This window comes from Pseudorca crassidens, chromosome Y, assembly GCF_039906515.1.
Source record: "Pseudorca crassidens isolate mPseCra1 chromosome Y, mPseCra1.hap1, whole genome shotgun sequence".
Classification (NCBI taxonomy): domain Eukaryota; kingdom Metazoa; phylum Chordata; class Mammalia; order Artiodactyla; family Delphinidae; genus Pseudorca; species Pseudorca crassidens.
In genome coordinates, this window is record NC_090318.1 from 18482597 (window position 1) to 18508624 (window position 26028).

A 26028-nucleotide genomic window follows, 5' to 3' on the forward strand; every position below is an offset into this window, starting at 1 on the left:
AGGAAAGAAACTCCAGCTAGCCATTGAGAACTCTGCCGCCTCCATCACTTCCCTCCAGTGCCAGATCACCTCAGTAGCCCGAGTTGCCCTCCAAAATCGACGCGCCCTGGACCTTCTGACAGCCGACAAAGGAGGTACCTGCCTCTTCCTACAGGAAGAGTGCTGCTACTACATCAACGAGACAGGGGCGTTAAAGACAATGTAGATGCTCTCCGACGCTTAAAAGAAGAACTCCAACGCAGGCAGTGACAATCCACCTCCCCCATCCCCGTTTGGTGGCAGTCCACCCTCTATACCTGGCTGACACCAATCCTAGGCCCCTTAATCCTTATCTGCATCCTATTCATGCTTGCGCCCTGTTTCCTCAGGTTTCTCCGCAGTTGCATACAAGAAGTCTCTCGGGTCGTGGTAAATCAGATGCTCCTCCACCCGTATACCTTACTACCCACAGAACCCCCTGTGGCCACCTTCCCCTAACCTCCGGACCGCTGGCCACCCAACTCCCTTACGGCGCCCCTGTATGGCAGGAAGTAGCCAGAGACAAAACGTTGCCCCATTACACCAAAGAAGTCAGGATGTAAGGCCAGCAGGTCCAGGGAAGGGCCCAGGGAGCCAGACGGAACCCCCACCAAAGTGGCTGATGCAACCGACACCTGACATTGCCACACCACTCGGCCCCGGTCTTCCCACTTCCCGAGGGGCAGAACCAACGGCTCTGAGGCTGATGCAACCAACACCTGACATTGCTACAACACCCGAGAGATTACCAAAATAGGGCTGCTTCACACAGCAAGCGCCTCCCCTGCGTCCACCCCTATAAATTTTGTTCGTGCCCGCACCCGGGCGCGACTCCTCTGGCCCCTTTCTCTCGGACCAGTGAACCTCGCCTGGGAGCATTCCCAAATAAAGCTTGTTTAAGCTCTCCTCCGTTTTTGGTGCCGTTCCTTACAATCAATATGTATGCTCTTATTCTCATTTTCTTAATTGTTTTGGGTTTGTTATTGTAGGTCTTTTCCTCCTCTTGTGTCTCTTGCCTAGAGAAGTTCCTTTAGCATTTGTTGTAAAGCTGGTTTGGTGGTGCTGAACTCTCTCAGCTTTTGCTTGTCTGTAAAGGTTTTAATTTCTCCATCAAATCTGAATGAGATCCTTGCTGGGTAGAGCAATCTTGGTTGTAAGTTTTTCTCCTTCAGCACTTTAGATATGTCCTGCCACTCCCTTCTGGCTTGCAGAGTGTCTGCTGAAAAATCAGCTGTTAACCTTATGGGGATTTCCTTGTGTGTTATTTGTGTTTTTTTTCCCTTGCTGCTTTTAGTATGTTTTCTTTGTATTTAATTATTGATAGTTTGATTAATATGTGTCTTGGCGTGTTTCTCCTTCGATTTATCCTGTATGGGACTCTCTGTGCTTCCTGGACTTGATTAACTAGTTCATTTCCCACATTAGGGAAGTTTTCAACTATAATCTCTTCAAATATTTTCTCAGTCCCTTTCTTCTTCTCTTCTTCTTCTGGGACCCCTGTAATTCGAATGCTGGTGCATTTAATGTATTCCTGGAAGTGTCTGAGACTGTCCTCAGTTCTTTTCATTGTTTTTTCTTTATTCTGCTTTGCAGTAGTGATTTCCATTATTTTATCTTCCAGGTCATTTATCCATTCTTCTGCCTCAGTAATTCTGCTATTGATCCCATCTAGAGTATTTTTAATTTCATTTATTGTGTTGTTCATCGTTGCTTGTTTCTTTAGTTCTTCTAGGTCCTTGTTAAATGTTTCTTGCATTTTCTCTATTCTATTTCCAAGATTTTGGATCATCTTTATTATCATTATTCTGAATTCTTTTTCAGGTAGACTGCCTATTTCCTCTTCATTTGTTAGGTCTGGTGGGTTTTTATCTTGCTCCTTCATCTGCTGTGTGTTTATCTATCTTATTTTGCTTATCTTACTGTGTTTGGGGTCTCCTCTTTTGCAGGCTGCAGGTTTATAGTTCCTGTTGTTTTTTGTGTCTGTCCCCAGTGGCTACAGTTGGTTCAGTGGGTTGAGTAGGCTTCCTGGTGGAGGGGACCAGTGCCTGTGTTCTGGTGGATGAGGATGAATCTTGTCTTTCTGGTGGGCAGGTCCACGTCTGGTGGTGTGGTTTGGGGTGTCTGGGACTTATTATGATTTTAGGCAGCCTCTCTGCTAATGGGTGGGGTTGTGTCCCTGTCTTGCTAGTTGTTTGGCATAGGGTGTCCAGCAGTGTAGCTTGCTGGTCATTGAGTGAAGCTGGGTGCTGATGTTGATATGGAGATCTCTAGGAGATCTTTGCCATTTGATATTATGTGGACCTGTGAGGTCTCTTTTGGACCAGTGTCCTAAAGTTGGTTCTCCCATCTCAGATGCACAGCACTCCTGGTTGCAGCACCAAGAGCCTTCCATCCACACAGCTCAGAATAAAAGGGAGAAGAAAGGAAAGAAAGAAAGAAAGAAAAAGAAAGGAAGGAAGGAAGGAAGGAAGAAAATAAGAAAGAAAATAAAGAAAATAAGAAAGAGAGAGAGAAGGAAGGAAGGAAGAAAAAAGAGAGTAAGAAAGAGAAAGGAAGGAAGGAGAAAATTGAAAAGATAAAATATAATAAAGTTATTAAAATAAAAAATAATTATTAAGAAAAAAAATTTTTTTAAGAAAAAAATGGACGGATAGAGCCCTAGCACAAATGGTGAAAGCAAAGCTATACAGACAAAATCTCACACAGAAGCATACACATACACACTCACAAAAACAGGGAAAGGGGGAAAAATCATAAATCTTGCTCTCAAAGTCCACCTCCTTTGGGATGATTCATCGTCTATTCAGGTATTGCTCAGATGCAGGGTACATCAAGTTGATTGTGGAGCTTTAATCCGCTGCTCCTGAGGCTGCTGGGAGAGATTTCCCTTTCTCTTCTTTGTTCGCACAGCTCCCAGGGGCTCAGCTTTGGATTTGACCCCACCTCTGCACGTAGGTCGCTGGAGGGCGTCTGTTTTTTGCTCAGACAGGACGGGGTTAAAGTAGCAGCTGCTTTGGGGGCTCTGGCTCACTCAGGCCGGGGGGTAAGGAGGGTCGCAGAGTGTGGGGTGAGCCTGCGGCGGTAGAGGCCGGTGGAACGGTGGAACGTTGCACCAGCCTGAGGTGCACCATGCGTTCTCCCGGGGAAGTTGTCCCTGGATCCTGGCACGCTGTCAGTGGCGGGCTGCACAGGCTCCCGGGAGGGGAGGTGTGGCGAGTGACCTGTGCTCACACACAGGCTTCTTGGTGGCAGCAGCAGCAGTCTTAGCATCTCATGCCCATCTCTGTGGTCCGCGCTTTTAGCCGACGCTCGCGCCCGTCTCTGGAGCTCCTTTAAGGGGCATTGTTAATCTCCTCTCCTCGCACACCAGGAAACAAAGAGAAGAAAAAGTCTCTTGCCTCTTCCACAGGTCCAGACGTTTTCTCAGATTCCCTCCCGGCTAGCCGTGGAGCACTAGCCCCTTCAGGGTGTGTTCACCTGCCAACCCCAGTCCTCTCCCTGCGCTCCGACTGAAGCCTGAGCCTCAGCTCGCAGCCCTCGCCCACGCCTGCGGGTGAGCAGACAAGCCTCTCGGGCTGGTGAGTGCTGGTCGGCACTGATCCTCTGTGCGGGAATCTCTCCGCTTTGCCCTCTGCACCCCTGTTGCTGTACTCTCCTCCGCAGCTCCAAAGCTACCCCGCTCCGCCACCCGCCATCTCCGCCCATGAGGGGGCTTCCTAGTGTGTGGAAACATTCCTCCTTCACAGCTCCCTCCCACTGGTGCAGGTCCCGTCCCTATTCTTTTGTCTCTGTTTTTTCTTTTTTGTTTTGTCCTACCCAGTTACGCGGGGAGTTTCTTGCCTTTTGGGAGGCCTGAGGTCTTCTGCCAGCATTCAGTAGGTGTTCTGTAGGAGTTGTTCCACGTGTAGATGTATTTCTGATGTATCTGTGGGGAGGAAGGTGATCTCCGCGTCTTACTCTTCCGCCATCTTCCCGATTCCCCCCACATAATCTTTTAATAAAAATCCTTTGGCTCTTGCAGCAAAAGTAATTTTCCTCTTAGACACATATACAAATTTACTCTACTTATAACACTGTCTTTTTACTTGTTATCTCCCACTGTTTAGGATCTCCTTCATGGTAAACCTACTACTTTCTCTTAAAATCTTATACTTCATGAGTATGTATCAGACATTTACAGACATGCTAAATAAAATCATGTTTATTACACTAATATGAAAATGTTTTTAATCTTGTTTAATGTATAGACTACTTATATAGAATATACAGATTAATAACTTTATATTGTGAAATCAGTGATAACAGATCCAACTCAACTTTAAAAACTGAATTAAAACACAATATAAAAATAACTATTTTGAAGTATACAATTCAATGACATATAGTATCTTCCGAATGTTGTGCACCCATCACCTCTCTAGTTCTCAAACATTTTCATCACCCTATAAATAGTACATGCCCTTTAAATAGCACTCCCAATCGCTCCTCTTCCAGGTCCTGACAGCAATTAACCTGTTTTCTGTCTTCATGGCTATGCTTTTTTTGTATACAAGTTCTGCACATATTTCAGTTCCAAACTGACAGAGCTATTTATCATTTGTTTTGCTTTACTCATTTTTTGCATCGTCCATTTACCAGGCCATATGCTACTCTAACCAAGCGGAACCCTATGGGGTCTTCCTGGAACAGACAACCCTCCCCCCGCCCCTCAGTGTCCCCTGCCTGCCTCTTGTCTCTAGAAAACTTTCACCTCCTAGACCTTCCCCAAGTTCCAAAGAGCAAATTTAATCAGAGAAGTGAGAATAATATGGAAACAAAGGAAAACAGTAAAGCAAGACAGAAATAATAATAGCTTAGCCATTAAACAAAGTGAAGGACATTTAGTTCCTCCTCCACGGCTATAGATAATGTTCTGACTCATGTCCTGTGAGCTGTTTTGCAGGTACTGAAACCTCCACCAGGTGGGAGAAGTTAACTTCATGCTGCCCACAAGCACGTAGACCCCAGACCAGTTAGAACCAGGTTGATGATGCCGACTCCCAATTACCTCACCACCACCCAATCAGAAAAATGTCTACGAGCTGATCACACACCCCACATACTAAAAAAAGCATAATTTAAAGGACTATCTCCAACCTAGCTGAAATAACCCCTACTGAGTATTCTTAAGTACCTCACACACAAAGAAACTGAAGGGAATTAACCCTTAAATTCGTATTTCCCACTTAAGAAGGGCCTTTGCATTGGACTGGTCAATAGAAAGGACTGCTGACTCCCAACAACATTCATACCATGAGAAGAAGACAATAGCAATGGTAGGCAGCTGACACAAGAAACTGGGCCAGGCCTGTAAGACCCATCCTATGAATTCAACTGTACTGTTTACCAAATATGTCTCCCTATCAACTTTGAAAATTATTGTTCTACTATAATTTTGTTACCCTCAGTGTTTAAAACAGGAAAATAATCCTCTAATGGAGTTTTCACAGAGTATAACTGCTCATGATGTGTAACACTGCTTGCTTTAAATTTATTGCTGGAAGCACGGGTACAGTGCTTATGTGACAACTGGGTATGATTGATAAAATGTATACCCTATAAAATGTTTCCCCATTAACACACTTCTGAACACGTTTGTGATATCTGATTAGTTTTCCCCCAATGTGGATAACTAGGCCAATATGAAGGAGGTCTAGCACCAAGGGACATGATCTGGACCTGGGGCAGGCAGCTCAAACAACCCAGCAATGACGGACAGATATTTTGATCATCAATGCTTTTTCCTGAAAGATTTGCAATCAAAAGGGGGAAATGATGGAGGAAATGTTCACATATTGAGGTAATGTGACTCTGGCTTACACATGATTGAATATGAAATTTAAGCTAACTGAAATATCCTGTTTGTGGCCTATAAAACATGCACTGTGCATTGGCTTTAGCCATTAATGGAAGATACACTTAAAAATCAGAATGGAGTAACTGTGGTTCAAGCCTCCAAAATGGAGCTGGGTGCCCACTGTTGATGTGAGTTCAGACATGTTCTTATACTACTGAGAACCTGAGTTTCCTAAACTTTATCAAATGTAAGGACACTATCAGCCTTTCTCAAAACAGTATCTGTTAGCAGCTGCCAGCTGCAACCTTCTGGTCTCAAGGTCTCTTCATAACTGTGAAACCCATCTCCTACTTTAGAAATAGTAGTGGCAAATGAGCCAACTCAAGATAGAGCCTCCCAGCAAAAGGCGCTAGATTATTCAGCCAGAATACTATGAGCTAATAAAATTGCTTTAAATTACATTGTGGCAAAAAAAGAAGAGAGAGAGAGAGTGACACAGAGAGAGATACTAGTGGCCAATAGCTCCTATTATGTATAAAAACCCTGGAAAAATGAAAAACCCAAATATAGAATAATTTAAAAGCTTACTTGGTTACTGAATATATTTAAAGAGGAAACACTCCAAAGCTTATTTTTTCTGGTTGCGTCTAAAATTAGAGGACTCTTTTTGATCATTATCCTCATTGTAATATGTTGGCTAATTTTCAAATGTGTGTCCAGGTGCTGTAACAAAACAATCAAAGAGAGAAGTAATGTTTTCATACTACAAAATATTGATGCTAAACTTGAAACCCAGCAGTATTTCCAGCTCTGTGTCCATTCCCAAATTAGGCAGGTCTATGCTACATTTCATTAGGTGGTAGCCAAAGTTGTTGTTGCCCCATTCCCTCAAAGAGTTCAGGAAAATTGAAACAGAAATGGAAACTAAAACTGAGTTCTTCTGCCATGTTTATAATTAACCTCTCTATCCAAAATTTTATTCCCTTTCTTTTTCTCTACCTGTCCCTCAAGACTGAGGGGTATAAAAAAAAAAGGGTGGGGGAGGGGAGAATTGTAACTGAGCAGGATCCTATGGAGGCTTCCTGGAACAGACACTCCCCACAATGTCCTCTGCCTGCCCTTGTCTGTAGAGAAACTTTACCCTCCTAGACCTTCCTCAAGTTCCAAAGAGCAAATTTAATCAGAGAAGTCAGAATATGCAGAAAGAGAGGAAAACAGTGAAGCAAAACAGAAATAATAATAGTTTAGCCATTAAACAAACTGAAAGACCTTTACTTCCTCCTCCAGGGCTATAGATCATATTCTGAGCCATGCCCTTTGAGCTGTTTGCAGATACTGAAACCCCCACCAGGTGGGAGAAGTTAACTTCATGCTGCCCACAAGCACATAGACTGCAGACTGGTTGGAACCAGAAGGTTGATGACGCTGACTCACAATGACCTCACCACCAACCAATCAGAAGAATGTCTATGAGCTGATCATGCAACCCACAACCCACCCCCTTCACCCTGTCTTTAAAAACCTTTCCCTGAAAGCCTGCAGGGAGTTCAGGCCTTTTGAGCACTAGCTGCCTGGACTCCTTGCTTGGCACCTGCAATAAAGGCTACACTTACCTTCACCACAACCGGGTGTAAGTAGATTGGCTTTACTGCACACAGGCGAGCAGACCGAAGTGTGGCTTGGGAACACTACTGGCGCTAAGAGTATGTGTGTAGAAGGGAGAGAAATCACTTTTATTTCAGAAACGAAATGGATTTATTTATGTGATGTGTTTAAGACTCTTTAGGAATGAGATTTTGCAGATCTCATTTTCTTAAGTTACTGTTTAAGTAAGCAGCCCATATCTTACTTTACCTGGATAAATTTCATAGAGAAGTAAACACTGGCTGAATGTTACACTTTAATTGCTAGGAGACCAGTCATCTTGTGGTGTCACAGCTACTCAGGTTGAGAACCACTGTGATGGTCTAGACGGTTTATCTGTGTAGGTCTGCCAAAGCAGCATGTGAACTCGCAGGGTTGAAAAACAAGGTGAGAAAAGTAGCTGAAGAAAATTTTATTTGAGATGGCACATATTTCTTCTGAAATTCAAGATGTGTCTCCTAGAGATGTACCAACTGCCCCAGAAACCTCCATTAGATCTCCCATTGTGGGGTCACACATTCACCGGGGACTCAGTCTTGAGATCTATGATTGAAGAAAATGAATTTCAGGCTCTGTCCGAAGAATCCTTGATTAAAAGACCATGTTACATGTTTTGTGTCTCCAAACAAGATGAAGATAATGATTTTCTTTCTCTGGCCTTTCCCAGAAAACTTTGGATGTATAGGAGTTTTGTAACAAAGAGCAGGTAGTTTAGAATGTCAAAAGATTACAGTTAATTAAAGAAAACCAGACATCTCTCGTGAATGAATTTAGCACTTTTCTATGTATGGGAAGATACAACAGCCTAGGTTCACTGAAAGCATTCGTTTGATATGCACCTTAGCTATCTAGGGTCAGAATCATGTTCTTTCCCATCCTGAGTCCCCTCTGGGTGCACCACTGGGGGCGGCTGTAGTGGCTGAGGGCTTGATGGTGGGCTTCCTGTTTTTATCTTGAGTTCCTTCTGGGTTCACCTTCAGGGACAGCTGCAGTGGCTGATGGCTTGAGGGCCACAAAATCCTTTGTTTACTGATCTGGCTGGCAACACTCTTACTTCACAGTGTGCTCTTCTCTCTATTCCCTCAGGAAAACAGACTGTATGTAGAGACCATTCTTAATCCTGATCACAATACCACCATGGGCGTCTACCTCAGCAAGACCTAAAGTGGTCCTGCTGGCAGTCTGCATGTATAAAGTTTGGCCTGCAAACTTCTTTAGTTTTGCTAAATAAACTAGAGCACCCAACACCCTTTGAACTGCTGTACATCCTCTGACCTCAAAGTCCTTCCTCATACACCAAACACAACGAGAATGAAAGGGACAGCACATCTACAGAGAATGAGTACACAGGGACTCATCAGTTAAAATATCCTCCAGCTTCCAATTTCTGGTTATGGTGGGCAAGGCTTTTTTGGATCAAACTTCCTGCTTTTGAAAAAAACTACAAGCAATGTATGAAAACATTTCTTATGAGGGAGGTCCCTGGTGGTCTAGTGCTTAGGAACCAACACTTTCACACTTTCTGGGCCTATAGGCACAGGTTTAATCCCTGGTGGAAGAACTAAGATCCCACCAAACAGTGTGGCCAAAAAGAAAAAAACTTACAAATCCTCCTAAAAGGACCTAAGGGGTGAGAAGACAGAAAGGAAATTCCAGACTCAAAACCAGGAGCAAAAAGAACTCAGAGCAAGGTAATTAACTTTTCCTTCTTTCATAAAGGCTATCAGCTTTCTCTTTTTTCTTTTTTTTTTTTGCGGCACGTGGGCCTCTCACTGCTGTGGCCCTTCCCGTTGCGGAGCACAGGCTCCGGATGCACAGGCCCAGCGTCCATGGCCCACAGGCCTAGCCGCTCTGTGGCATGCAGGGCCCTCCCGGACCGGGGCACGAACCCGCATCGGCAGGCAGACTCTCAACCATTGCGCCACCAGGGAAGCCCTATCAGCTTTCTTTTTGATGACCTCTTAAGGAAACAGGAATAGAAATCAAAGCCCAAAGTTAAGTCTCAGGGTAAAGTTCAGTCTAATAGGAGACCCTGCCCACAACTAGCTGGGCCCCAAAGGGCCATAGCCTCACAAACAGCTGAGCTGAAAACAATCCCATCTTCCTTAAAACTTAAAAACAAATGAATTTCACACTGCCTGGTCAGCACAGGGAATCTCAAGCCTTGATCAAGGGGATTTCAGGCTGACAGACACCCCAGAGACCAGAGAGATCAGAATGCACATTATCTAAGAAGGAAGCCATTGTCCTAGGCCTCTTAATATTCTTACTAATTATATTTTGCATACACTGTCCAGCACAGATGGAACTAAGACAGCATGATAAAGAACCAGCACCCGCAGAAGTCAGGCTCAAACAGACTTCAGAATTTGGAACTTCACTGAAAGTATCTACAAGGATAAAAGACAATCTTGGCAAAGCGACCAAGCAGATTTGAAAAACAATCAAGAAGAACTTTTAGGAATGAAAAATGCAGTAGCTGAAATTAGAAACCAAATAGAATGGGTTTAAAGAATGTATTTACATTCAGTTGAAGAGCAAATTAGAAAAATGGTGGATGATGAGAAAAAGTTGCCCTAAACTCACCACGGAAAGACAAAAAGGTGAAAAACAGAAGTATGGATGAAACTGACTAATGTGGAAAGACCTAACACAGGCTAAATCCAAGTCCCAGAAAAGAGAGGAGAGAGGAAGGAAAACCTAATTTTCCAGAACATGGCCAGAAACCACTCAAGCTCCAAGAAGTTAAAGAGGAGAGGGGTGTGGTATTCTCAAGACCTATTTTCCCAGAAGAGGAGAAACAATTTTGAACTTTGGTGGTTTCAATATGCATGCTACAATTTCTACAGTTACCTTTTAAATAGCAGTATCAGAAATGGCTAACATTTAAAATCATTGAGGAAACATAACTACCGTATGACCCAGCAATCCCACTACTGGGCATATACCCTGAGAAAACCATAATTCAAAAAGAGTCATGTACCAAAATGCTCATTTCAGCTCTATTTAAAATAGCCAGGACATGGAAACAAGCTAAGTGTCCATCATCAGATGAATGCATAAAGAATATGTGGCACATATATACAATGGAATATTACTCAGCCATAAAAAGAAACAAAATTGAGCTATCAGTAATGAGGTGGATAGACCCAGAGTCTGTCATACAGAGTGAAGTAAGTCAGAAAGAGAAAGACAAATACCGTATGCTAACACATATATATGGAATTTAAGAAAAGAAAGTGTCGTGAAGAACCTAGGGGTACGACAGGAATAAAGACACAGACCTATTCGAGAATGGACTTGAGGATATGGGGAGGGGGAAAGGTAAGCTGTGACAAAGTGAGAGAGAGGCATGGACATATACACACTACCAAACATAAGGTAGATAGCTAGTGGGAAGCAGCCGCATAGCACAGGGAGATCAGCTCCGTGCTTTGTGACCGCCAGGAGGGGTGGGATAGGGAGGGTGTGAGGGAGGGAGACGCAAGAGGAAAGAGATATGGGAACATATGTATATGTATAACTAATTCACTTTGTTATAAAGCAGAAACTAACACACCATTGTAAAGCAATTATACTCCAATAAAGATGTAAAAAAAAAAAAGTTTTGATTATAGACAGTGCTGATGGTTACACAACACTGTGACTGTATTTAATGCCACTGAACTGTATATTTATAAATGGTGAAAATAAATATGCTTTATGTGTATTTTACCACAATACCAAAAGAGGAATATAAAAAATTTTTTAAAAAGTTGGAACATTACAAAACAATCAATCCAGGAAAGCTATGAAAGGGAAAGGGAGTGGGGGAAATAGCTGTACACAGAAGAGGCAGGACAAGCAGAAAGCACCATAAAAAGTGATACATATATGTGTGTGTGTGTGTGTGTGTGTGTGTATATATATATATACACACATATAAATATATATCTCAAACCTTAAATGGGCCACACAAAAAGCCAGCATCAAAAAATAAAATACAGGTCAGGTTTACCTACGATCTACAGATATCAAATATCTGGAAAGAAACTGATACGCTGCATGAATGCTAAACAAAAGGATGCTATAAGAGGTGAACTACCAGGGAGATACTGTATTTTAAATTTGTGTGTTCTAACAAGCTTCAAGTAGATACTGCAAAAACTGACAAATATAAAAGGACATATAAAGAATATCACACCCAACATTCCTGGACCCTATATCTAATTAAGCACCAAGACTGTCTCCACCATGCCAACCTTCTAGTGGGTCAAGCATGAGCTTTGAACTTGTTTCTACTATCATGAAAGAAATTACTGGAAATACAGTTTGGTAGAAAGAATGGCAGATCAGGATCAAGAACCCACTTCCTTAGATGAAACCTATTTTAAAATTTTATTATTAAAATTAAATAAATTTAATTTATTAAATTAATAATAAATTTAATTGGATCTTTGTTGCTGCGCACAGGCTTTCTCTAGTTGTGGCGAGCGGGGGCTACTCTTCGTTGTGGTGCACGGGCTTCTCGTTGCAGTGGCTTCTCTTGTTGCGGAGCATGGGCTCTAGGCCCGCAGGCTTCAGTAGTTGCAGCACACCAGCTCAGAAGTTATGACACATTGGCCCTAGAGCACACAGGCTTCAGTAGTTGTGGCGCATGGGCTTAGTTACTCCAGGGCATGTGGCATCTTCCCAGCCCAGGGATCAAACCCGTGTACCCTGCATCGGCAGGCAGATTTTTAACCACTGTGCCATCAGAGAAGTCCTGAAACTTTTTTGATTATACTTTTCCATACTGTTTTCTTCACTTCTGATCCAATCAAATTGGTCTTACATAGTCAAAGGATGTGGATGAACAGGGAAAAAAAAGAGGAACACAACCTCATACTGCAAACAGAAGCAAACAAGCCTATCCAACAACACGCTGTTAACTAAGCATAGAGAAAATGGTGAGTAGTAAAGAGACTTCTAGTCTTTGCCTTCCTCAGCCCCAAGAGGTGACCTCTTAGCTCTTAGAACATCCAGCCTGGTAACAGTGTTTCTGGTGACCTGGGGGCTTCCGGCTACACTTGACAGTCTAACAGTGTGATATATGGTAGGGACTTGGGGCCATTGGGTATTAGCTCTACCACTGAAGGGACCAGAGGCTAGGATCAGCCACAGGGGTGGTCAGCCACATGGCTGAGCCCCAATAAAAACTCTGGACACTAAGGCTTGGGTGGGTCTGTCTGGTTGACCAAACTTCATGTCTGCTGTCACACGTCACAGCCAGGAATACTTAGCAATATCCATGACTTCACTGGGAGAAGACAATTGGAAGGTTTGTGTGTGTAGCTTTCCTAGACCCTGCCCTACTGCACCTCTTCCCTTGGCTGACTTTAATCGGTATCCTTTCCCTATAATAAATTGTAACCGTGAGCGTAACAGCCTTCAGTGGGTATTGCAAGTTGTTCTAAAGTGTTATTAAATCCGGGTGTGGTTTGGGGAACCCTCCCACCCACAAACTTGCAAGTGGTATCAGATATCAGGGTGTGGTATTGAGGATGACAATCTAACACTGCCACTGCTCGTAATCTACCAATACCACGTTAGTAATACCAGGAATATAATTCCAGGGTCAAAAAGAACTACAAAAACACCTTTGTCTCCACTCAGTGGATTTCTTGTCCCTAGGAAAACTGGCTTTGCAATTTTCATGTTATTTTATGTGTACTGTTTATAAAACTAAGTAACTTAATTAATACCAGGAGTTTCATCACAAGAGAAAGAGATACAGATATATGTAAAACAAAGTTAAGTTGGGGGGAAAATCTGTAAAGTTAAATTTTAACTGGAAATTTAATTTAATAAATAACGTTTACTTTAATTGGAAATAGGACATACAATTCAACTTCAAAAATTATTTTCAAAGGATTGCAAAAGTTGAGAAAATAAGAATAACGAGTCCCCATGTACGCACCCCCAGCTTCAACATTTTCTAACCCACGGCCAGCCTTGATTCATCTTTACCTAAGCAGTCCTGCACTGGGTCATTCTGAAACAAATGCCCAGCCACAGATCATTTGAACCTGAAATATTCTGGTACTCCTCTCTAAAAGGCAAGCAACTGCATCGGACTGCTAGGTTTCTTAGTCTCTTCCGATTTATGCTCTCCTCTCTCTTTTCAACCACGTTTGAGTCTGTTCTCCTTTTTGACAAGAATTCCTCACGAGAGGTATCGTGTACTGCCACTGGGAGGCACATCATGTCTGGTTATCTGTTTTGTTGTCATGTTGAAATCAAGCAACAGGTTTAGGTGTCATAAGCGTGACCCCCAACACTAATATCCACTTGCAATGTTTTCACTTAAGGAAAAGAACTTTGACATCAATGAAGTATTCTGGTCTACAATTTCCAGGTGAGTAGTAAATAATCAGGAGTGCAGGTAGCACAGGTGCAAAGTCCTTATGGTGAAATAATACTTGAACAATCCCAGACTGTGGAGTACTGAATTAGACAGGAAGCCTGCACTCTTTAAAATTCAAAACAGGGAGGCAAACTCAGGTTAAAAGAGTCCCAAAGAGACACTACAGAAAACTGTGTGTGAGAACATTGGCTGGTCCTTGGATCCACGTGGGGAAGGGAACACAGGCACAGGAAAAGAAAGAAAGAATATAAAAGCAATAGAACAAGATGTTAACAATCATTTGCAGGTAGGCAGAAAATAAGCTGCCATCGGTTATTTGTCCTATTTTTTCAGTCTTTCTATATTTTGTGGTATTTTTGTTAAAACCAGTTGGGGAAAATATTGTACTTCATTAGCACATCAGATACCAGCTAACACTGGATGTGAACCTCTGTCAGAGGAATCTGAGGAGTGGAGAGGGGAAACAACTCTGCAGAGAAACATTTCATCAACACTAGGTTAAGGTTATTCGGACACCTTTAGCCCTTTACCTCAAGGAACTCACCTAAAGTCATCAGAGTCGAAACACAAAGTTTCCCTCTCGTGGCCAACTGTAGTTTATATAGCTAACCTGCAGAGACTGGGCTGATGGATGCAGCCCAAAGGGAAGTCTCACAACTGTTTAGCGTCAAGTTCAAGAGACCGTCTGGCAACTTCTCGTCCTAAATGTGTGGACTGGGATGAGAATGGGACTCAAGGAGAACATCTCTGCCAGAAGCAACCGTCACTTATCTCTCTGACTTCCACATTGCAGTTCTATCTAATCAAGGTAGGGTACAAGTAAAATAGAAGGAGCAACAGGAAAAAGGAAGAAAGAGAGAGAAGGTTGGGAGGGAAGAAAGGAAACAAATACTTACCTGTGTCCAATTTGATAAAGTTGGGTATCTTGCCAGTCCCTAAATCAATCAGTACTGTGTCGTTCACCTTGATGAGACAACCTGGGTATTGAACGGTACAAGCATATGAGTTACCAAGTGCAGGATTCCCTTTGTACCCACAGTTAACTTCCTCACTTCGTGTACTATCTCACACAGCAAAGAAAACCGATATAAAGTGTAAAAGCAAAGCCAACTGAAACCACCACCTAATTATTATCCCATCTGCATGATCAGATCCCCCAGATGGCTGTCCTCTTGCTCTCTGTACATCCCCTGCTGGACCAGTGCCTGCTTCGCCTACACCCTACTCACATGATTGACTTTGTCCTACATACCTGCCCCTGCCCCAGCTAGTGATTGCTGTAGCTTTAGATCAGAACACCTTTACCAGGATAGCTTAACAAAGGGGCAGTGAGGGTGTGCCCCTCTACTAGTTTCCCTGGTAACTAATGAGCCAACCTGGTGTCAATTCCACCTATAACTGGTAACCTTCCCCCTACCCCAGGAGTCCTGCCTGCTGTGAGCTGCACATAATGGGGTGTTGCTCCAGGACCTTGCTTAGATGTGTAAGCCCCGCCCCCAGCCATTAAACCACTGATGTCTACCTTGCTGACCCCAGGCTCTTTCTTTGGTCTTAAAGCTGGGCAAGTGCAGGGTTTGCAGGCCTAGGGCTTGCAGGCCTCTGGCCTGCAGCCCAAGAGTGAGACAAAGGAAATCTCACAGGGATGAAAGATTCAGGATATATAAAATTTAAAAAATAATAAAGTAAGATAAAATAAAGTAAGGTCAATAGAACGCTATGATAGTTTGATTTAAAATAAGAAATATGTTACTTTGGTCTTCATCCAAGGTTCTTCCTAACACAGAAATCAGTGAAAAGGTGAAATCAATGTCTTTTTTTATTCCTAACAAGCTTTTCAACCATGAGTTTAATTTAATGAGGAGACTTTTGGAAAACCCTGGATTACTATAGGATGGCAGCTGAAATATTTACAGACAAAATGATATTGTGTGTGGGATTTGCTTCCAAATATGAGGAGAAGTGAATGGAAGTGTAAGAGAAACAAATTTGGCCATGACTGATCCATGATGAAATTTGGTCAGAGGACCATAGGGATTTATTTTACTATTTTTATACATTTATAGTTCTCCAAAACTTAAAAGGAATTTTAAAATATATTTCCACTCTGTTTTAAGAACTCTAATTTTAAGAAATACTTTCAAACAATACAAATCGGAGGAAATGGTGACATAAGCAAAGAGAGGAATATTGATTATTACTTATTCCCACAACAGAAGAATATTTATTTAAGGAGTTTTCAACCGAAGTTTGACAACTCAGTGATCATAGGAAGAAAAAATTAGTTTACTTGTAGCTCTGTTTTAAAAGAAGCTGGTGGCAGCATTTTGACAGTTTCTTGAAAAGGGATATCAACATTTGCAATCTACCTCTGACTACCCTGAGTAAGACTGCCAATAAAATAGGGCAGTTTTCTTAATGACAAAGGAAACATATAAACATATTATGTCATACAGTTTATGATGCTCCCACGACGTCAGGAATTTATTCTAGGGCCTACAATAGTGCCAGGTAAGTAGCAGGTGTTCAGTAAATATGTTTTATTAATAAAGGAATGAATACATGAAAAAACATACGAATGACTGAGTTCTAAATTTTAATTGAGGAAGATATAGTATATCACTTCATCATGGGGACACAAAACTTAAGGATATACAAAGATAAACATAAGGCAACAGGACTTAACTTTTCGTTCATGTGGGATATGCTCCTGACAGTCTTAATTGATCAGAAGTTGCAAAATCAAGCCCACCATCTGCTCCACCACAGCCTCTAACACAGACCATTTGTCTTTTCCAGCATGAACAATGAACACTCAAAAAGGGGTCCTCCACAGGCAGCACAGAACTTTTCTTCATTGGTCTCGATTTTACTTCCTTACTATGATCTTATAAAAGCAATCACATGCAAGGCAGAGCATGGAGAAGTAAAACAGAGAAGTGGCAAATGTAAGAGGCCACTGCACGGCCATAGAAGCTGCATTTGGCTAAGATGGGATTTAAAACAACAAAAATCCCCCAGCTCTCTATCAGGGAAACACTTCCAAATGGAAATCTGTTTGAGCTGGGGATAGAGGGTGGAGAGGGGTATGTTATTCAGTGTTATTCAAAAGCACCTGTCTGGGGCATTTCTATGCTGGCACAGCTGCTAAGAAGAAGCACAGAGAAAATGCATTCTGCAAGCCTCCCCACATGAATGGAGACTGTACCTCAGATATAAATAACTTGCCATTTGCATCCTCTAGAGTCCCGTGGTAGACAGTTCTTTGTTTGATTTTAAAGTTTCAAATAGCTCAGGGAAGTTAGAGAGGGCCTAACTGTCCTCACTTGCGTACCCATGCTGTCTGCTTGGCTGCTAATTCTACTAAGGAATGTTTTGTGAGTCTCTACTTCCACTGCCAGTACATACACTAAGAAATTGACGAGGGAAAAAAAATCAAAACAAAGATTAGAAACACATAGCAACAGATGGCAACTGTGAATAGCATAAAGTTTTCAGTCTTAGTACTACTTACAAACTCTATTGTCCATATTTTCAACGGAAAAGAGGGAGAAGAAAGCTACAGGAAGAGTTGTATGTTCTTTCTGTCTTTCTTTCTTTCACATTTTGTGACTGATCTTGTTTACTCATCCAAAGCTTCATGAAGAAGAGTGCCTTTTAAATATAGTAAGTATATATTAGGCAAAATATTTATATCACTTGGCAATTCAAAGAATAGTTGTACCCTTTTATTGAATAAAAATATTTTTCCTCATGAGCTAGTTCTAAGATTTCTTAAGAAATGTTGGCAAGACTCCAGCATGGGGCGGGGGGCCTTCTGAGCGAAAGCACACGCTCTCCTGTGAGTGACTCGCCTGGTAGCTGTAGTTCCCACGGAAGCTGGCTTCCTCAAGAAAGCGCCTTCAAAGGTTATCGTGTCCATGTCGTGACTGCTCTATCCATCAGCGGATCCAGTGACTCAGTGAAAACACACCTTCCTTCTTCTATTTTCACTTTCCTGCAGGGCAGAGCAGCAGAGCAGAAGCTCCACCACTGCCCTCCTTGTCGGTCAGGATCAGATGGGGCGGACTGGAAAGGCAGGCGGGGCTGCCGAGGCCGGGTGAGGGTGGGCTGTGTGCCTGCCGGGGGCTCCGTGACCAGCCTCAGACCCGGGGTGGGCACGGAAGGGTGCACGGAAACCAGGGGCTATGGGTGCCCAGCCCGCGCGGGAGACCAAGCTCCGCAAAGCGCACCCCGCACTGACTTAGGACTGAGCCCCTAAGGTGGCATCTTAACAGAACATAAAGGGTGCGAAAGTGTACACTATACATGATAAATGCACACAGGAGAAACGGGACGAGTGACGAGTTCAGCACATAGTGTTTGCATTTCCGATGTCAGAACACAAAACCGGCCCCAAAGATCCATTCTAGCACATGGCAAATACTGAAGAACCAAGTTTCAGTCTTAAAATACATCTTAAAGTCAGTATTCTCCTTCAAGGAGGAAGAAAAGAACCATGAATAAATGACAATAGAGTGAATTTGCCTGAGTTTCTGTCTTCCACCCTTCAAGTCAAAGAAAACAGCATGGAAACTGTCGAATCTTCACACAACAGCTACTCTTTTATAAAATAACCTGTTTGAGATGTTAATTTAACAACAAGGAAAAGCCAAGCCCTGCTCCTGTCACTATCAAAAAATACATATTTATAGACTTTCGAAAAAAAAATTGTATATTAATAACTTTGCACACATATTTGAAAGACAATTTTAGCTAGACAATTTTAGAACTTCGCAGAAATAAAATAGGCAGATAAATACTCCAGCAAACAGCATCAACCGGCAGCAGGGGTATGTTAGCCCGTGGTCTCGTGAAAAATGTTATCTTCTCCCTGGGTGGGCATGGAAAATATGTTAGAAGGTGATATGCAGACACTGAAAGCTGGCGGGAAGCTCTCATATCAATGATGGCTTTCCTTGTTCAAAGAACAATCAGAATTTGAATTTCCATAATATATGTTCGTATACAAATTTTCAAAATTTTAATAGAAGTTATGATACTCCTAGGAGGGCAGGGACTTATCTCCAGTGGCTGGAAGAGTGCCTGCTACATAGTGTTAACTCTTGTTCTATCAACAAATGAATACATTTTAAAAATATATCAATAGATGAATTCTAAATCAAAACTGAAGGAAGTGGTTATAATATCTTGTGTTATTTTATGATAAGGACATAAAAATTACAGGTATAGACAAAAACAAAGCTAAAAGTCAGGCACAAAGTAGTATGGATAGAACTGTGTTAACTGCGGCTGTATAAAAGAACAAAACCATGCAAAACTAATTAATGTCATTAGAATTCAACACAGTGTTTAAGGAAATTTGCAGAGTAATCTGGAAATGCTGATAATGTTTTGATTTCTGTCATGTTCAGTTTATGAGAACTCACTAAACTATCTTGGTAAGAAAAGAACATTTTCCTGAATATAGAGTATGCTTCACTCTAAATTTTAAAAAGCAAAGATAACACATACTGTACATATGTAAATTGCTGTTATTTATGATCATAAACATAAAAAGATGTTACAAGAGCCGGTAAGTGATTTATGTTTATTAGATGAAATCAGTCATGAAAAAAATAACAGGTTAGGTAGTAACATGTGGTATGTTAATTCTTAATAAGCTGAATGCAAAATTAAACAAAAATGATCATACCTGGCCTTAATTAAAGCTCCACAGAAAATAAATCAGGAGAAAAATCGCACAATGCTAACAGCAGTGGGGATTCCAGCTTTGTTCTCGACTTCCTTGTGGGTCTCTCTCAATACTTACTTTACTCTTCATAATGACAAAGGTATGACAGTAAAAATCAAGCGCGAGAGTGAGGCCTGGGCTTCTCCCCACCTGAACGCCTGCACCCAGCTGGATGGGCTCTTTGAGGTTCCGCCCGCGCAGCTGGCACACCCCTTTGGAGGCTTTCTTCAGCGTCTTCTCAGCTGCCTGTTCTTGAATGCAAGTCAAGTTTGGTCTGTCTCGTCTGGAACAGCAACGCGGGGTGAACCAGACGGGTTTGCTTCCAGTTTTAAGGAAGAGCGATGGAAGCCCCTGCCAGCTCCGGGCACCGGGAGGAGAGAAAGGCCCGGCCGCCTGCCCCCTCCCCGCGTTGGCGGGCCGGGGCCTCACCTGCCTCTCGGCCTCCCGCAGCAGGCTCCGGAAGCGCTCGTCGCGCAGCAGCCAGGCCGGGGGCTCGGCGTGGCCGCGGAGCTGGGCGTCCTCCAGGCGCTGGCGCAGCTCGCGCAGGTCGCACAGCTCCTCGGTCAGCTGCCGCTGCCGCGTCCGCGACGCCTGGAGGTCCAGCTCCAGGTCCAGGGACGTGCGCGCCGCCAGCGCCGCCACGGAGGACCTGCAGGGCTGCGAGACCGCGGCCGTGAGTGCCTCCACCCCGCCCGCGCCCTTCCCGCGGCTTCTTCCCCGAGTGACCGACCCCACTGGAGAGAGACAGCCGCAGCGTGGCCCGACGCCAACACAACACGGATGTGGGCCACACGGGTTCAAACCTCCACTCCGGTAACGAGCCAGTGACAGCAAGCTGTCCGCTGTAATGACGACCTAGGCTTTGGCTAAAGCGCAGAGAAACAGACCCTCTCACACGGGGCAGGAGGGCGTCATCTTTCTCAAGTGCTACTTGACACTATAAGCAAGAGCCACAAAATGTTGTGTTTTCTTTGGTTCTGAAATTTCATGTGACTTGCACCTGAAAGGCACAGCTGATGATGTGCAAAAGCTTTATGACAGAAAAATTCTAAATACCTGACAAGAGAAAAGTGATCAAATACATTATAAGGCCCGCAGAAAACGCAGCTACTGTAGAAAGATGAAAAATAGACCGACATGGCAAAATCTTAATGGCCTACTGTATAACGGGAAAAAAGCACGTTATAAACCACGTTGAGGGCTTTCTGGTTAAACACACACAAGCTGTCAAAAACGTTCCTCCCCAGGGAATTCCCTGGTAGTCCGATGGTTAGGACTCCCCGCTTCCAATGCTGGGCTGCAAATTCAATCCCTGGTCAGAGAACTACAACTGCAAGCCGCGCAGCGAGGCCGAACATCAACAACAACAACAACAAAAAACGCTCCTCCCCACACACGCCTGAAGTAAGCAAGTCTCCTGTTTTCAAGAAAGCTCTAAGACGACAGTAGAATTTTGTACACGGAGCTGAGAGCAGTACTTCCCACGCCACGGCTAACAACGCTGGGGAAGGCAGTTAGTGCAACAAAATCACAAATCCACGAGCGTTGTTGGGAGGACTGAATAACTGTGTGCGTTTTACACACCCATAACGCTATTTTGCACATATACAGAAGTTAAATGCAAATCTAAGTGACTTAATAAACACAAACTCATTTAAAAGCTCTCCTGAATTCATAGTAGGATAGTAGGTTCCCAACCACGGGTGACTTGGGCCCTCCGGGGACATTTTTGGTCGTCACAACTGGGGGAGGGGGTGATACCGGCAACTAGTGGGTCAAGGCCAGGGATGCAGCTCAACAGCCCACAGTGCACAGGACAGCCCCCAACAAAGACAGACCTAGGCCAAAATGCCAACAGCATGGCTGCTGAGAAATACTTTCGTTGCTGAGTTATGTATTTTCTTATCACTCTCAGTCAGCGGCTACTCTAAATACAACCACCACAAGGAGATCTGGGAATTTCTTTTTCTTTCAAAGAATTCTTGCCCGGGAAAGTCAGGGAACCACTACCTTACAAATTAAAAGGAGCAAAACTGTGTACACTGGCGTGACGTGGAGAAAAAATCCGGTGTATATAAAGGAAAACTGTAGAACAGTCCTATGTAGGAGAATGCGCCACGGTGAAAGACCCAAATTTTCTAAACTGTATATACTCCCTTGTCAAAAAAGAAAGAAGAATCTCTTATACAGAATGGCTGTTTATTAATTTATTATATTTTAAAATGTAAAGATCATGTATTATCTTAGATTACGACATTATCTTAGGAAATTAACAAATACTGGTAACATTGACATTATATACACTTTTAAAAATTATATCTAAGTAAACAAGGAAATAAACATATTACCTTTCAATTAATCTTACCTAAAATATTACCCCTTCAGGTTTGTGGAAATAACTCCCAGCGTACATACAGACGGCAGATTAGTCTACGTGGCACATACCTGCTTATAGCGAAGGGTTCGTCTTTCCAAAGTGTTTCGGACAAGGGGGGACTTGCGGGCCAGCATTGAACTGTCGCTGTCACTACGATAAAGCTACACCAAATGACGGCGGTTCAGAAACACTTCCTCAAGAGTTCAACATTCATTCTCTGTGTACTCTGAACTGGATTATTTTGGTTCTCGTGCAGGTACTCAAACAGTTATGACGTTTAGAGCTTTTACCAAGACTTCGGGTTTCGCGTACAAGAAAACCCCACACAAGAGTTTCAGGCCAAACAAAGACAAACCAAATAAGCAGACCAACCCCCGGCCCCACCCCTGCTTCAGGTCCATCAACCGAACCAGCTGAGGTTTTCCAGGCTAATCGCGCAACACAATTTCGGTCCTATCAATGCCAACTGCCACTTGGTACGGTGTGACGCTCATGAAAACCCGCACTCTCCTCAGCGCTTTTCACTTTTTATCAGTCATTCTCATTTGCTGTGTTTCTAGCTTTGGCAAGAGCTGGGAAGAGTGGCGTTCCAGATAAGAGCCTCGTTCCTGGCAGGAGGACAAGACCACACCACTAACACCCACCCTGCCCGTCAAGGGAAAAGGCCTGTCTTTAAAAAGAAAAATAAATAATGCCGACTTCACGGGAGCCGAGACGTTACGTATTTCATTTGGCGGCAGGTTTTCATTTCAGGAACAACATGTATCTGTGTGAAAGCAAAGTCCTGGCCTTCACGGCCTTACTTTCCATGCCAGTGAGCCCCAGATAGCAGGAAATGTTGCAGCACTGCACTTACGTGCCTCCCAGTCATCACAAACATATATAAAAACAGAGGCCTCTAGAAGCATCGCCGGTCAGTGCGTGTGCCTTTGTGCTGGGCGCAAAGCACAGTGCAGGGGCTGGAGGCCTGTCTCTGGGGAGGTGAAGGGCTTCCTCCTTCACCGCCCCGTCCTCCTCAGCAAGCAGGCAGGAGGCTGCTCCACAGGGGTTCGGCAGGAGTCTAGGATAAGGAAGGATGGCCTTCGATCAGGCACCTCCAGCCGCGTGATGAAGCATCAGGCCCCACAGGGCCGCAGCCTGATGGGGCGGGAGTGCCCCGCCTGACCCTGGGCTGCCCGGGGCAGCGCGACCGGGACACCTCACTGCGTGGGGAGAGGAGCTGCAGGCCTCGCAAACGTGGCCACCCGGGCCCCAGCCCCTGTTGCTCCCTCCTGTGAGTAAAGGATTCCCTGCCCAAGAAAGATGGGCTCCCTGCTCAGCTCCTGGGCAGTGACCTGTAAGTCCCTAGAACGTTCTAAGTGTCTCTGTTTACCTGGGGACCTTGGCCCGGCCGCACAGTCTCTGCTGACAATGTGAGGGGGGCCCTGGGCCACCAGCTTGACCCTGGAGGGGCTGCAGACGAAGGTCAGCCACGCCGGCCACCAGCTGTGCCCCGTGACCACCCCTACAAAACGCCTGGGCACCAAGCCTCGGGTGAGCGTCCCTGGTCGGCTGTGCTCCGGGCACGCTGCCACTGCTCCGGGAAGTGAGAGCTGCCGCACAACTCCGCTGCGGGAGAAGGGTTGGAAGCTCCGCCACGTCTCTCCGGAGCGCTGCCCGACGCCTCTTCCCTCTGCACGTCCGTCTGCACCCCTTCCCTCTGCGCGTCGGTCTGCACCCCTTCCCTGCGGCGCACCATCATCGTGGATACGACGGCTTTTCTGAGTTCCGTGAGTCCTAGCCAATTTCTGAGCCTTAGGGTGGGCCTGGAGACCCCTCAGTGTCTCCCACGGAGGCCTGAGGGTCTGCCTCTCTCATATGATCAAACTCTGGCTTTGCCCTAATGCAGCGGCCCCTTGGTAGCCCTTTCAAGGGAAGATGCTTTCTCCAACGAGCCCCAGTCAGAGGAGCGGGAGGGTCAAAGCTCTGCTCGAGCCAAACGGCGCCCCAGTCTGCTGCGTCGTGAGCACTTATCCTCAACAGCGCCTTGTCTCTGCTAGTCTGTGCCGTCACTGTCACACGGCCACGGCCGGCCAACCTCCAACCTGCTGTCCTGTCTCCACGGACCACAGCAGGTGGGGTCTCCCCCTCCACCTGTCTCAGAGTTCTCAACCCTGCGTGCAGATGAGGATCTGCCGGGAGCTCCAACCCTCTGCTGCCCAGCCCCACCCGCGACCGATGAAGAATCCTTCCAGGCAGGTGGCAAAGGACTCCCGACTTACTCTGCAAACGTACTGGCTTCGCGCTCCGGGCGAAAAAGTCTGGGAACGGACAACGGGGCTGCTCCGCGTGAAGGGCGAGCCGCGGGCCCTGCGGCCGGGCCTCCCCTTCGGCAGACTCGCCACCTCTTCCGGGAAGAGATCTTCTGTGTTGGTTTCCTTATCAACCTAGATAGTAATTTATTGTTTACCACGACTCTTTCTAGAACACAAGCATTAAATTAGTGGAGTCACCAAACAACCTTGCCATTGCCACTGGAGCTCTAACTGGCATTTCACATTTAATGAGTCTAAACGTGAATTTCTGTACTCTACCAAAAGTTTTTCATTTGTTCACGCAAAAAAATCTTAGTGTCATCCTGGACTCCTGTCTTTCTCTCACACTCCATTATCTAGACCAAGAGAAACTGCGTTGGCACAATTTTCAGAATTACAAGTATTTTGCACATGCGTGAACCTAGAGCATGTTAGGCTTAGTGAAATAAGTCACACAGAGGAAGACAAATGCTGTACGGATTCACCTATATGTGGAATCTAAAAACACAACATAACTGAACAAACCTAACAAAACAGCAGCAGAGTCATAAATCCAGAGAACAAACAGGGGATTGTCAGACGGGAGACAGGTGATGGGAGGAAAGAAATAGGTGAGGGAGATTAAGAGGTACAAACTTACAATCACAAAACAAATGAATCACAGGTATGAATATACAGGGTGGGGAACGGAGCCAATACCTGCACACTATCTTTGTGTCGTGACAGATGTTAACTCGACTTACTGTGGAGATCACTCTGACATGTACAGAAGTACGTTGCATAACAGGGACTAACAAAGTGTTGTAGGTCAGTTATATTTCAAAAACCAACAAGCTCACTGAAAACAGACAAGATCTGTGGTTACCAGAGGTGGGGACTGGGGGAGGGGGAATTCAATGAAGGCAGTCAAAAGGTACAAACTTCCAGTTACAAGATAAACAACTACTAAGCATGTATGTACAGCATGATAAATAGAATGAACACTGCTGTATGTTATATATGAAAGTGGTCAAGAGAGTAAATTCTAAGAGTTTTCATTACAGGAAAAATATTTTTTTCTATTTCTGTAATTTTGTATCTATGTGAGATGATGGATGGTCACTAAACTTACTCTGGTATCATTCTAACATGTATGTAAGTCCAACTATTATGATGTATACTTTAAACCTACGCAGTGTTTATGTCAATTATATCTCAATAAAGTGAAGAGAGAAAAAATCAGGCGTTTTTTGACCCCTTGTCACCAACCCTTCATCCAAGTCACCATCATCTCCTACTCAGCACATTAGTGCTATACACTTCTCATTGCCCTGCCTGATTCCATGCCTACCCTCCCCTTGAGTCAATTCTTAGTGCAATTATGGAGATCCCCGTAAAACTGAAGTACAATCACGTCACCCCTGGGCTCAAAACTACTCCTCAATTTCCTACCCCTTTCAGAAAAAAAACAAGAGTCCTGAGTGGACCCTACATAATTTGGCCCCTTCACTAACTCTGCTCTCAGCTGTGACAACTGCTTCTGCTCATCGCCCCAGCCCATGCTCCTTGCTATTCTCTGACCATATTAGGCCTTCCACCTCAGTGCCTCAGTGCCTCATGCTCTTCCCCAGCTCCTGCACTTCCTTCCTTAAGGTCTCTACTCAAAATTCACCTTCTCAGAGATGCCTCAAAATGACCACCATTCCTAAAAATCTAAACCCTCATGATATTATTTGTTCGTTAGCCTCTCTGTTAAAATGCTTT

General features: G+C 44.2%; 1 long non-coding RNA gene and 1 pseudogene across 1 annotated transcript; both read right to left on the reverse strand.

The window, feature by feature from the left end:
• Window positions 1–7360: 7360 nt before the first annotated feature.
• LOC137217812 (uncharacterized) lies at window positions 7361–18283 on the reverse strand. Its single transcript, XR_010940273.1, has 4 exons — window positions 17735–18283; window positions 17395–17534; window positions 14780–14860; window positions 7361–8041 (listed from the first exon to the last, which is right to left on the reverse strand). It is a non-coding gene; the product is annotated as an uncharacterized lncRNA (long non-coding RNA).
• On the reverse strand, window positions 18284–25825 carry LOC137217901 (protein WWC3-like; annotated as a pseudogene).
• Between the last annotated feature and the right edge of the window lie 203 nt (window positions 25826–26028).